The sequence below is a fragment of the Artemia franciscana genome, chromosome 1 (assembly GCF_032884065.1).
Source record: "Artemia franciscana chromosome 1, ASM3288406v1, whole genome shotgun sequence".
Lineage (NCBI taxonomy): Eukaryota > Metazoa > Arthropoda > Branchiopoda > Anostraca > Artemiidae > Artemia > Artemia franciscana.
In genome coordinates this window covers 37872639-37887230 of record NC_088863.1, presented here as the reverse complement: position 1 = coordinate 37887230, position 14592 = coordinate 37872639, and positions in this window count along the sequence as shown.

The window sequence follows — 14592 nt, the reverse complement described above, 5'->3', positions numbered from 1 at the left end:
ACATACGACAATAGATCACTCGTACTGTAACTTTGTTCATGATCCAATTCTACACATGTCGAAACAGCAGCGATACGGTCTGGTGAAGGCATTCCCAAATCCTGAAGAGGTTTGTTTGCCATTTGTACGCACAAATCTACTATAATAACTAAAGTGTCGTTATAAATTTCTGATGTAAAATCAAAAGTCATATCTGACGTCTCTAACTGTTTTCGATGGAGTATATCTTTGGACATTTTTGACTTATATTTTTTTCCCATAACTCTGTAGGAGCTGATGGAGAGCAAGTTGTTAAAATGATGCCAAACAATGCACGAATTTGACTTGGGGTTGACGTTTCGCACGCGTCATTGATGCAGTTATCCCAGTGTTGGTCATTCTCCAATAAATTCAGAGCTTGGAATGCACTACGGTAAGTGTCATGTATAGTACCGTTTACAGTTCTCAAATACTCAAAGGATGTCGGACTGGGTACATTCAACAAAAGCAGGCGTAGAAAGAAGCATTCATGTTGATTGTGGTGAACGGTGTAGAGTCTTCCTATCGTGGTATCTTTGAAGATGGTAGGTTGGCCGTCGACTGACTTACCCTGTTTTCGACGTTCAAATACTTTATTTTTAGTATTCCACGTGTAATACGAAGGCACTTCAGTATACAGCAGTTTTTTCGCAAAAGCATCATTTTTGCAAAGCGAAAAAAAAGCTGTTAATTTTGTATCCGGTGGATTCAGGGCTCTTTGTTGCACGTTGGTTTCCGAGAAATAAACACGTTGACCATTCTGTAAATGTACCGCTAAGTGAACAACAGCTGGACTACGTTCATGTATCGGAAATGAAAGAATTCGCCAAACAGCTTCATTACTGCTTATGTATCTTCCAGCCTGATATTGTACGATTTCGTCGAAATCTTTGATTTCGGGCTGCAAGCCAAAACTGCCATGTCACTGCCTTTGTTGACGTATTTACATATGTATTTGATTGCCTTTACGGAGTTACAGTATTCAACGTTTATGTGTGCATTAAATGTTTTTGATAATAATGGGGAATATGGAACAACCCACTGGTTATCTACTTTGATGGTGGTACCGTTACCATTGTAGGTTCTTCAGTCATTTTACAATTAGAAATTTCTCTTTCAACGGTCTTTTTACAATTAAACATTTGTCTTTGAACGATATTCGTAAATACCTGTGTCCTGGTCGTCATTTATATTCCCTGTGTCCCGGTCGTCATTTGTGTCCCGGTATCCCAGTCTATAATTTCTCTTTGAGTGTCCCGGTCGTTATTTATATTCCCTCTGTCCCGGTCGTCATTTGTGTCCCGGTCTGTAATTTCTCTTTGAGTGTTTTTTCTTTTTAGTATTTTTTAGTCTTTTACATTTTTTCTTTTTTCAGTTTTCTTTTTCTTCTTTATTTTTCAGCTTCACTATGAAATACATATCGACGAGCCTTTGTTTTTTTAACTAAAATCTGGTAGGCATTGATGACCTTATCCAAGTTAAAATCCCAAACCCAATCATCATCGCTATCATTTTCAGTTTTGATATGTTTTGACTCTCGCTGTCCAGGTGGATCTTCATCTAACTGCGCGGTTTTGCGTTCTTTAGCCTCAAGCCTGTTTCCTTGCTTTTCTTTTGATTCCTCGGCACGCTTTCTTTTCTGACTTTCTCTATCAGCAGCAAGTTTTTTGGCATAGACTCTTTGAGCATCTTCATCGGCTTTTGTCATTGTAAGTTCATCAGTCATTTTAAACTTAAACATTAATAGATTTCTACGTGAACATATATGTCTTAAATATCTTTAATGACGTCACCGTCATAGCAAAAATGACGACAACTAACTTCATGACGTCAGTCGACACAGAAACATGACATCACCTGACAGACAGACACACAGACAGACAACTCAAACCCAATCATCATCGCTATCATTTTCAGTTTTGATATGTTTTGACTCTCGCTTTCCAGGTGGATTTTCATCTAACTGCGCGGTTTTGCGTTCTTTAGCCGCAAGCCTGTTTTCTTGCTGTTCTTGTGATTCCTCGGCACGCTTTCTTTTCTTACTTTCTCTATCAGCTGCAAGCCTGTTTTCTTGCTGTTCTTGTGATTCCTCGGCACGCTTTCTTTTCTTACTTTCTCTATCAGCAGCAAGTTTTTTGGCATAGACTCTTTTAGCAGCTTCCTCGGCTGTTGCCATTGTAGGTTCTTCAGTCATTTTACAATTAATCATTTTTCCGTGAACGCCAGTCTTAAATACCATTAATGACGTCACCGTCATAGCAAAAATGACGACAACTAACTTCATGACGTCAGTCGACACAGAAACATGACGTCACCTGACAGACAGACACACAGACAGACAACTCAAACCCAATCATCATCGCTATCATTTTCAGTTTTGATATGTTTTGACTCTCGCTTTCCAGGTGGATTTTCATCTAACTGCGCGGTTTTGCGTTCTTTAGCCGCAAGCCTGTTTTCTTGCTGTTCTTGTGATTCCTCGGCACGCTTTCTTTTCTTACTTTCTCTATCAGCTGCAAGCCTGTTTTCTTGCTGTTCTTGTGATTCCTCGGCAGGCTTTCTTTTCTTAGTTTCTCTATCAGCAGCAAGTTTTTTGGCATAGACTCTTTGAGCAGCTTCCTCGGCTGTTGCCATTGTAGGTTCTTCAGTCATTTTACAATTAAACATTTTTCCGTGAACGCATGTCTTAAATACCATTAATGACGTCACCGTCATAGCAAGAATGACGACAACTAACTTCATGACGTCAGTTGACACAGAAACATGACGTCACCTGACAGACAGACACACAGAAAGACAACTTATTTTTATATATATAGATATATATATATATATAAGCCCCCCCGCGAGCGTAAGTTGTTACGCGCCATATTAGTTACGTGCCATTGTAGTTGTGTCCCTGTGTCCCACTACAGGTTTACCGACTCTTTAACATGCAACATATAATTGTCCATGGGAAAAACAATCCGTATTCAGATCTATACCTCATTATTCTAATGATTGCACTTGAGTTTTGTTGATGGTGATTGCTAGTCAAACATTCCCTGTGTCTCCATCGTCATTTATATATCCCCCTGTGCCCCCACCGGCGTCCCCGTTGTAGTTGTGTCCCTGTGTCCCAGTCGTCATTCGTAGTCGACAAACATGACGTCAGTCAACACACAAACATGACGTCAGTCGACACACAAACATGAAATCAGTCGACACACACATCCCAGTCGTCATTTGTATCCCGGTGTCCCAGTCTGTAATTTCTCTTTGAGTGTCCCGGTCTTCTTTTTTTTCTTTTTTCTTTTTAGTTTTTTTTTGCTGTTTTTCCCTTTTTTAGTTTTTTTATTTTTATTTTTTTAGTTTTCTTTTTCTCCTTTAATTGTCAGTTTTTTCCTTTTTTTAGTTTTTTTTTCTTTTTTAGTTTTTTTTCTTCTTTTGTATTAATGCTAAAGCCAACATTCGAACCTGAAACCTCTCGGACCTAGAACCTCGGACCTTCTCTGTGTCCCCGTCGTCATTTATATATCCCCCTGTGCCTTTTTTTTTGGTTTTTAACTTTTTTTTGCTTTTTTAGTTTTTTTTTCTTTTTTCTTTTTTGTAGTTTTTACCCTTTTTTTAGTTTTTTATTTTTATTCTTATTTTTTTAGTTTTCTTTTTCTCCTTTATTTTTCAGTTTTTTCCTTTTTTAGTTTTTTTTCTTTTTTAGTTTTTAGTTTTTTTAGTTTTTTACCTTTTTATAATTTTTTTTAGTTTTTGGTTTGTTTTGTAGCTTTTACCTTTTTTTTAGTTATTTTTATTAGTTTTTAGTTTTTTTTCATTTTTAGGTTTTAGTTTTTTACCTTTTTTTTACCTTTTTTAACCTTTTTAATTTTTTTTTTGTTTTTTTTTTGTAGTTTTTGTAAGGTTTGAACCTGGAACCTCTCGAACCTAGAACCTGGAACATACCGCGTTACCAACCCAGCTACATCAGCTTGTATACTTTCGTTTTTGAATTGTTATATGATTAAATAATTCAGACGTCATATGCGGACAGACAGACAGACAGACAGACAGACAGACATAACCCACAAACAACTTATTTATATATATATATATATATATATATATATATATATATATATATATATATATATATATATATATATATATATATATATATATATATATATGTAGATATATACAAATAAGTTGTCTGTCTGTGTTTCTGTCTTTCAGGTGACGTCATGTTTCTGTGTCGACTGACGTCATGAAGTTAGTTGTCGTCATTTTTGCTATGACGGTGACGTCATTAAAGATATTTAAGACATATATGTTCACGTAGAAATCTATTAATGTTTAATTTTAAAATGACTGATGAACTTACAATGGCAAAAGCCGATGAAGATGCTCAAAGAGTCTATGCCAAAAAACTTGCTGCTGATAGAGAAAGTCAGAAAAGAAAGCGTGCCGAGGAATCAAAAGAACAGCAAGGAAACAGGCTTGAGGCTAAAGAACGCAAAACCGCGCAGTTAGATGAAGATCCACCTGGACAGCGAGAGTCAAAACATATCAAAACTGAAAATGATAGCGATAATGATTGGGTTTGGGATTTTGACTTGGATAAGGTGATCAATGCCTACCAGATTTTAGTTAAAAAAAAACAAAGGTTCGGCGATATGTATTTCATAGTGAAGCTGAAAAATAAAGAAGAAAAAGAAAACTGAAAAAAGAAAAAATGTAAAAAACTAAAAAATACTAAAAAGAAAAAACACTCAAAGAGAAATTACAGACTGGGATACCGGGACACAAATGACGACCGGGACACAGGGAATATAAATGACGACCAGGACACAGGTATTTAAGAATATCGTTCAAAGACAAATTTTTAATTGTAAGAAGACCGTTGAAAGAGAAATTTCTAATTGTAAAATGACTGAAGAACCTACAATGGCAACGGTACCACCATCGAAGTAGATAACCAGTGGGTTGTTCCATATTCCCCATTATTATCAAAAACATTTAATGCACACATCGACGGCCAACCTACCATCTTCAAAGATACCACGATAGGAAGACTCTACACCGTTCACCCCAATCAACATGAATGCTTCTTTCTACGCCTGCTTTTGGTGAATGTACCCAGTCCGACATCCTTTGAGTATTTGAGAACTGTAAATGGTACTATACATGACACTTACCGTAGTGCATGCCAAGCTCTGAATTTATTGGAGAATGACCAACACTGGGATAACTGCATCAATGACGCGTGCGAAACGTCAACCCCAAGTCAAATTCGTGCATTATTTGGCATCATTTTAACAACTTGCTCTCCATCAGCCCCTATAGAGTTATGGGAAAAATATAAGTCAAAAATGTCCGAAGATATACTCCATCGAAAACAGCTAGAGACGTCAGATATGACTTTTGATTTTACATCAGAAATTTATAACTACACTTTAGTTATTATAGAAGATTTGTGCGTACTTATGGCAAACAAACCTCTTCAGGATTTGGGAATGCCTTCACCTAGCCGTATCGCTGCTGTTTCGACATGTATAGAATTGGATCGTGAACAAAGTTACAGTACGAGTAATCTATTGTCGTATGTTCAAAATAACATTTCCAAGTTAACGTCGGAACAAAAAGACATTTATGATACGATAATGCATTGTGTCGATAACAACGTTGGAGAAATTTTCTTTTTGGATGCGCCAGGAGGTACTGGTAAAACGTTTGTGATAAAACTGATTCTGGCATCAATTCGATCAAAAAATGATATAGCGTTGGCAATTGCGTCGTCCGGAATAGCCGCAACATTGCTGCCTGGTGGAAGAACTGCTCATTCCGCTTTGAAATTGCCTCTGAATTTGCATTCTACAGAAACTCCCACGTGCAATATTTCCAAATCATCTGGGATGGGTAAAGTATTGCAGCAATGCAAACTTATTATTTGGGATGAGTGCACAATGGCACACAAAAAAACGCTCGAGGCTCTGGATCAATGCTTGAAAGATTTGAGAGGGAAGTCGAAACCCTTTGGCAGCACATTAATATTGCTTGCGGGAGATTTCAGGCAAACATTACCTATAATACCTAGATCAACTCCTGCAGACAAAATGAATGCTTGCCTGAAAAATTCTAATTTATGGGCACACGTAAAAATATTAAAATTAACTACAAATATGCGTGTCCGATTGCAAAACGATGACTCTGGTCAAACATTTTCAGATCAATTGCTGGCAATTGGAAACGGAAAGCTCCCAGTAGACTCAATTTCAGGACGTATACAACTACCTGCTGATTTCTGTAATTTAGTGACGTCCAAAAATGAATTGATTGAAAAAGTATTTCCGAATATTCTAGAAAATTATAAAAATAATAAATGGCTAAGTGAAAGAGCGATTCTCGCACCCAAAAATATAGACGTCCACGAAATCAACAATATTGTTTTGACCAAGATTCAAGACCAGGTAGTCGTTTACAAGTCAATCGACACAGTTTTGGAACCAAATGAAGCAGTTAATTATCCATCTGAATTTTTAAATTCCATAGATCTTTCAGGGTTTCCACCACACGTGCTACAACTAAAAATAGGCGTACCAATAACACTTTTAGGAAATATCAGCCCACCAAAGCTATGCAATGGCACGCGACTTGCCGTAAAAAAACAATGGAAAACCTAATAGAGGCCATAATCTTGACAGGGCCTTTTGAGGGTGAGGCTGTTCTTATTCCTCGCATTCCCATGATTCCAACGGATCTGCCTTTTCAATTTAAAAGATTGCAATTCCCAATTCGATTAGCATTTGCAATCACCATTAACAAAGCTCAAGGTCAATCATTAGAAAAATGTGGTATAGATCTTAATACTGATTGTTTTTCCCATGGACAATTGTACGTTGCATGTTCGAGGGTCGGTAAACCTGACAATCTATTTATATGCAGCTACAATTGGACAGCGAAGAATGTTGTATATTCGCAAGTTTTACGCAGTTAATTTGTATTGTATCTATCTATCTATCTATCTATATAAAAACGGGTTATGTGTATGCATGTTTGTTTGTTTGTGAAAAGAGCGTTTGCATATGACGTCATTATTAGTACATACGGCTTTGTATATGCACAGACAATGGGAAAGCCAAGAATGTTGTATATTCGCAATTTTTACGTAGTTTAACTCCTGCAGACGAAATGAATGCTTGCCTGAAAAATTCTAATTTATGGGCACATGTAAAAATATTAAAATTAACTACAAATATGCGTGTCCGATTGCAAAACGATGACTCTGGTCAAACATTTTCAGATCAATTGCTGGCAATTGGAAACGGAAAGCTCCCAGTAGTGGGAAAGCCAAGAATGTTGTATATTCGCAATTTTTACGTAGTTTGAAACACATATATAAATCTATCTATATTCACAGGTGGGACACAGGGACACAACTACAATGGCGCGTAACTATAATGGCGCGTAACGACTTAAGCGCGCGGGGGGGCTTGGGGGGGTGCGAAGCGCCCCACCAACTAGGTGTTGGGGTGGCGCGAAGCGCCACCCCAACAGCTAGAATATATATATCTATATATATAAAAATAAGTTGTCTGTCTGTGGATGTGTGGATGGATGTGTGGATGGATGTGTCAGGTGACGTCACCTGAAAAAACTGGATTAGGTGACGTCAAAACTGAAAAAACTAAAAAAAGGCAAAAACTACAAAAAAAACTAAAAACTAATAAAAAAAATAAAAAAGCTAAAAAACTAAAAAAACTATAAAGGTAAAAACCAATAAAAAACTAAAAAAAAAACTGAAAAAACTAAAAAAAGGCAAAAACTACAAAAAAAAACTAAAAACTAATAAAAAAAGTAAAAAAGCTAAAAAACTAAAAAAACTAAAAAAAACTAAAAAAAGGTAAAAAACTAAAAAAAATAAAAAATAAAAAAAAACTAAAAAAAAGGAAAAAACTGAAAAATAAGCTAAAATAAAGGTAAAAACCAATAAAAAACTAAAAAAAAAAGGAAAAAACTAATAAATGACGACACTCAAAGAGAAAGCGACCAGGACAAAAAACTAAAAAAAAAGGCAAAAACTAAAAAAAAACTAAAAACTAATAAAAAAAATAAAAAAGCTAAAAAACTAAAAAAACTAAAAAAAGGTAAAAAACTAAAAAAACTAAAAACTAAAAAAAAACTAAAAAAGGTAAAAACTAAAAGAACTAAAAAAGAAAAAAATAAATGACGACACTCAAAGAGAAAGCGACCAGGACAAAAGGAATGTTCGATTAGCAATCAACAAAGCACCGGGACACAGGGAGTATAAATGACGACCAGGACACAAGTAAAAAAAAAAATTAACAAAACTAAAAAGAAGGTAAAAACTACAAAAAAACTAAAAAGAAAAAAAAACTAAAAACTAATAAAAAAACTAAAAAATCTAAAAATCTAAATAAACTAAAAAAGAAAAAAAAAGGAAAAAAATAAAGGAGAAAAACAAAACTAAAAAACGAATGTATATACAGACCGGTACACCGGGATACAAATGACGACCGGGACACAGGGAATATAAATAACGACCGGGACACAGGGACACAACTACAACGGGGACACCGGGGGAAACAGGGGGATATAAATGACGACCGGGACAAAAAAACTAAAAAGAAATAAAAACTAAAAACTAATAAAAAAAACTAAAAAATCTAAAAATCTAAATAAGCTAAAAAAGAAAAAAAAAGGAAAAAAATAAAGGAGAAAAACAAAACTAAAAAACGAATGTATATACAGACCGGGACACCGGGATACAAATGATGACCGGGACCCGGGACACAGGGAATATAAATGACGACCGGGACACAGGGACACAACTACAACGGGGACACCGGGGGAAACAGGGGGATAACCTGACAATCTATTTATATTCACAGGTGGGACATAGGGACACAACTACAATGGCGCGTAACTATTATGGCGCGTAACGACTTACGCGCGCGGGGGGGCTTGGGGGGGCGCGAAGCGCCCCCACCAACTAGGTGTTGGGGTGGCGCGAAGCGCCACCCCAACAGCTAGTATATATATATAAATAAGTAGTCTGTGGATGTGTCTGTCAGGTGACGTCATGCTTGTGTGTTGACTGACGTCATGAAAATAGTTGTCATCATTTTTGTTATGACGGTGACGTCATTAAAGATATTTAAGACATGCGTTCACGTAGAAATTTATTAATGTTTAACTTTAAAATGACTGATGAACTTACAATGGCAACAGCCGAGGAAGATGCTCAAAGATTCTATGCCAAAAAACTTGCTGCTGATAGAGAAAGTTAGAAAAGAAAGCGTGCCGAGGAATCAAAAGAACAGCAAGGAAACAGGCTTGAGGCTGATAGAGAAAGAAAGAACAGAAAGCGTGCCGAGGAACTACCAGAGCTACGCGAAAGCAGACTTGCTGCTAAATTAGAAAGTGAAAAAAGAAGGCGTATCGAGGAACCACCAGAGCAACATGAAACCAGACTTGCTGCTAAAAGAGAAAGTGAAAAAAGAAGGCGTGCCGAGGAATCACAAGAACAGCAAGAAATCAGGCTTGCTGCTGATAGAGAAAGTAAGAAAAGAAAGCGTGCCGAGGAATCAGAGCAACCTGAAAGTTATCGCCTGGCATTCAGGTACAGCCCAGTCGATGATTATAGCTTGAGTAGATGTGTTCAAATCGGGACTATGTCTAAAATTTGCCCCTATTGCAAGGCCTTGAAATTCAATGGTGAAACAATGGGAATGTGTTGCGCCTTAGGGAAAGTTGAACTTCCTCTATTGGCTGCACCACCAGAGCCATTGAAGACTTTCCTTACTGGAACTACGACAGAATCTAAGCGTTTTTTGTCACAAATCAGAAAATATAACTCATGTTTCCAAATGACGTCGTTTGGAGCCAAAATCGAAAGTCCAGATCAATTTATGTCTACTTTCAAAGTAAAAGGGCAAATTTATCATAGAGCAGGGTCCCTTCTACCATTCTCAGGCGAGAATCATAAATTTTTACAGTTGTACTTCATCAGTGATAGAAATTCTGAATTGAATGCACGTTGCGAAATTTCTCCCAACGTTGAAAGGACAATCGTTTCCCAATTGCAACATCTTTTCCACGAAAATAATAATTTAGTGCGTCTGTTCAAAACAGCCATCGATTTGATGCCTACTGATACGCATAAAATTGTTATTTCCGCTGGTCCTTTACAAGTCAGTCGACACAGTTTTGGAACAAAATGAAGCGGTTAATTATCCATCTGAATTTTTAAATTCCGTGGATCTTTCAGGGTTTCCACCACACGTGCTACAACTAAAAATAGGCGTACCAATAACACTTTTAGGAAATATCAGCCCACCAAAGCTTTGCAACGGCACGTGACTTGCCGTAAAAAAAAACAATGGAAAACCTAATAGAGGCTACAATCTTGACAGGGCCTTTTGAGGATGAGCCTGTTCTTATTCCTCGCATTCCCATGATTCCAACGGATCTGCCTTTTCAATTTAAAAGATTGCAATTCCCAATTCGATTAACATTTGCAATCACCATTAACAAAGCTCAAGGTCAATCATTAGAAAAATGTGGTATAGATCTTAATACTGATTGTTTTTCCCATTGACAATTGTACGTTGCATGTTCGAGGGTCGGTAAACCTGACAATCTATTTATATGCAGCGACAATTGGACAGCGAAGAATGTTGTATATTCGCAAGTTTTACGCAGTTAATTTGTATTGTATCTATGTGTATGCATGTTTGTTTGTTTGTAAAAAGAGCGTTTGCATATGACGTCATTATTAGTACATACGGCTTTGTATATGCACAGACAATGGGAAAGCCAAGAATGTTGTATATTCGCAATTTTTACGTAGTTTGAAACACATATATAAATCTATCTATATTCACACGTGGGACACAGGGACACAACTACAATGGCGCGTAACGACTTACGCGCGCGGGGGGGCTTGGAGGGGACGCAAAGCGCCCCACCAACTAGGTGTTGGGGTGGCGCGAAGTGCCACCCCAACAGCTAGTATATATCTATATATATAAAAATAAGTTGTTTGTGGGTTATGTCTGTCTGTCTGTCTGTCTTTCTGTCTGTCTGTCTGTCCGCATATGACGGCTGAATTATTTCATCATATACCAATTCAAAAACGAAAGTTCTGTCTGTCTGTCTGTCTGTCCGCATATGACGTCTGAATTATTTCATCATATACCAATTCAAAAACGAAAGTATACAAGCTGATGTAGCTGTGTTGGTAACGCGGTATGTTCCAGGTTCCAGGTTCGAGAGGTTCCAGGTTCAAACCTTACAAAAACTACAAAAAAAAAACAAAAAAAAAATAGCTAAAAAAAGTAAAAAAAAGGTAAAAAACTAAAGCCTAAAAAGAAAAAAACTAAAAACTAATAAAAACTAAAAAAAGGTAAAAAACTAAAAAAAACTAAAAACTAAAAAAGAAAAAAAACTAAAAAAGAAAAAAACTGAAAAATAAAGGAGAAAAAGAAAACTAAAAAATAAAAATAAAAATAAAAAACTAAAAAAAGGGTAAAAACTACAAAAAAAAACTAAAAAGAAAAAAGAAAAAAAAACTAAAAAAGCAAAAAAAGGTAAAAACCAAAAAAGGCACAGGGGGATATATAAATGACGACGGGGACACAGAGAAGGTCCGAGGTTATAGGTCCGAGAGGTTCCAGGTTCGAATGTTGGCTTTAGCATTAATACAAAAGAAGAAAAAAAACTAAAAAAGAAAAAAAAACTAAAAAAAGGTAAAAAGAAAAAAAATAAAAACTAATAAAAAACAAAAAAACTGAAAAAGAAAAAAAAACTAAAAAAAGGAAAAAAACTGACAATTAAAGGAGAAAAAGAAAACTAAAAAAAATAAAAATAAAAAAACTAAAAAAGGGAAAAACTACAAAAAAAACTAAAAAGAAAAAAGAAAAAAAGACGACCGGGACACTCAAAGAGAAATTACAGACTGGGACACCGGGATACAAATGACGACTGGGACGTGTGTGTCGACTGATGTCATGTTTGTGTGTCGACTGACGTCATGTTTGTGTGTTGACTATGGAGTAGTTTGTATAAGTGACGATGGAGACACAGGGAATGTTTGATTAGCAATCACCATCAACAAAACTCAAGTGCAATCATTAGAATAATGAGGTATAGATCTGAATACGGATTGTTGTTCCCATGGACAATTATATGTTGCATGTTCAAGAGTCGGTAAACCTGTAGTGGGACACAGGGACACAACTACAATGGCACGTAACTAATATGGCGCGTAACAACTTACGCTCGCGGGGGGGCTTATATATATATATATATATATATATATATCTATATATATAAAAATAAGTTTTCTGTCTGTGTGTCTGTCTGTCAGGTGACGTCATGTTTCTGTGTTGACTGACGTCATGAAGTTAGTTGTCGTCATTTTTGCTATGACGGTGACGTCATTAATGGTATTTAAAACATGCGTTCACGGAAATTTTTAATTGTAAAATGACTGAAGAACCTACAATGGCAACAGCCGAGGAAGCTGCTCAAAGAGTCTATGCCAAAAAACTTGCTGCTGATAGAGAAAGTAAGAAAAGAAAGCGTGCCGAGGAATCACAAGAACAGCAAGAAAACAGGCTTGCAGCTGATAGAGAAAGTAAGAAAAGAAAGCGTGCCGAGGAATCACAAGAACAGCAAGAAAACAGGCTTGCGGCTAAAGAACGCGAAACCGCGCAGTTAGATGAAAATCCACCTGGAAAGCGAGAGTCAAAACATATCAAAACTGAAAATGATAGCGATGATGATTGGGTTTGGGATTTTGACTTGGATAAGGTCATCAATACCTACCAGATTTAAGTTAAAAAACAAAGGTTCGGCGATATGTACTTCATAGTGACGCTTAAAAATAAAGAAGAAAAAAAAAACTGAAAAAATGTAAAAAACTAAAAAAAAACTAAAAAGAAAAAACACTCAAAGATACATTACAGACCGGGACACAAATGACGACCGACACAGAGGGAATATAAATGACGACCAGGAACCTCAAAGAAAAATTACAGACTGGGACACCCGGACACAAATCACGACCGGGAATATAAATGACGACCGGGACGCAGGGACACAACTACAACGGGGACGCCGGAGGCACAGGCGGGATATATAATTGACGACTGAGACACAGGAATTGTATGAATAGAAATTACAGATCGGGACACCGGGACACAAATGACGACCGGGACACTGGGACACAGGGAATATAAATGACGACCGGGACACTCAAAGAGAAAATACAAACTGGGACACCAGGACACAAATGACGACCGGGACACAGGGAATATAAATGCTATTTATATGAACAGACAATGGGACAGCGAAGAATGTTGTATATTCGCATGTTTTACGTAGTTAAAAATATATATTTATATCTATCTCTATTCTCAGGTGGGACACAGGGACACAGCAACAATGGCGCGTAACTAATATGGCGCGTAACGACTTACGCGCGCGGGGGGGCTTGGGGGGGGGCGCGAAGCGCCCCGCCAACTAGGTATTGGGGTGGCGCGAAGCGCCACCCCAACAGCTAGTATATATATATATATATATATATATATATATATATATATATATATATATATATATATATATATATATATATATATATATATATATATATATAATATGTTATATCATATATATTCATCGTGATATTCTATTTCAATCCAACTCTTAATTAAATCTAATGTAGTTAACAAGACATCATTACAGTCTTCTCAGTAGTTTATACTTGTTTAACCAATTGAATCGTCTGATATTTTTCAATGATACAGGCAATGGAGAATTTTCAGTATTAAGTGTTCGCAACTGGAACCACTTCAAGATTTAACGATGTATTTTTTCTTTGTTTCACTCAAAACAAAAAGCCTCACGTCCGTAGGGACATCTTAGGCGAGATTTTGTCTGAGGAAATCTGTCCCATTTACTTTATTATCAAGGAGCCAGAAGTCGTTTAAAAATCTTATCGTAAGAGCACCATGTCTCCAAACGAGTTGTAGAGAAATAAAAGAAAATGATGAAAAAGGAAATAGAAACAAAACATGAATCCTGAAACCAGCAGTTGTTTTAAATTTGCTTTTTTTATGATTAAATGCACTAATTAGAAATGACAGTTAAAATAGAAAGTACAACCTTTCAATGAGCAGGAACATAGAAATAGTGCAGCACTGACGCCTATAGAAGGTTAGGTAATATTATCAACGTCTAGTCATATTAAGTTGAAGCTTCAAGGTTTTGATAAGGAGGATGTTCAACCGATCAAAAGATATAGCTCGTTACCACCACATATTTGATCCTTTTTATTCATTACAACGGCACTTTTCTCTATTTTAGTACTTTTAATTCCGTTTTGAACTTGAAGGTATTTTTAGCGAGCTTCATTAATTTTTAATTATTTTGATTCATTTTAATGATTTTAATTAGTTTAACTTGTCTTCTTTACCTTATCCAAATACTCATAGAGAGCTGACATAAGATAACAGTGTTGGGCTATTATAAGTTTGACAAGGGCAAGTTATTATAGTACCTTTAGCTCAAACATTGCCC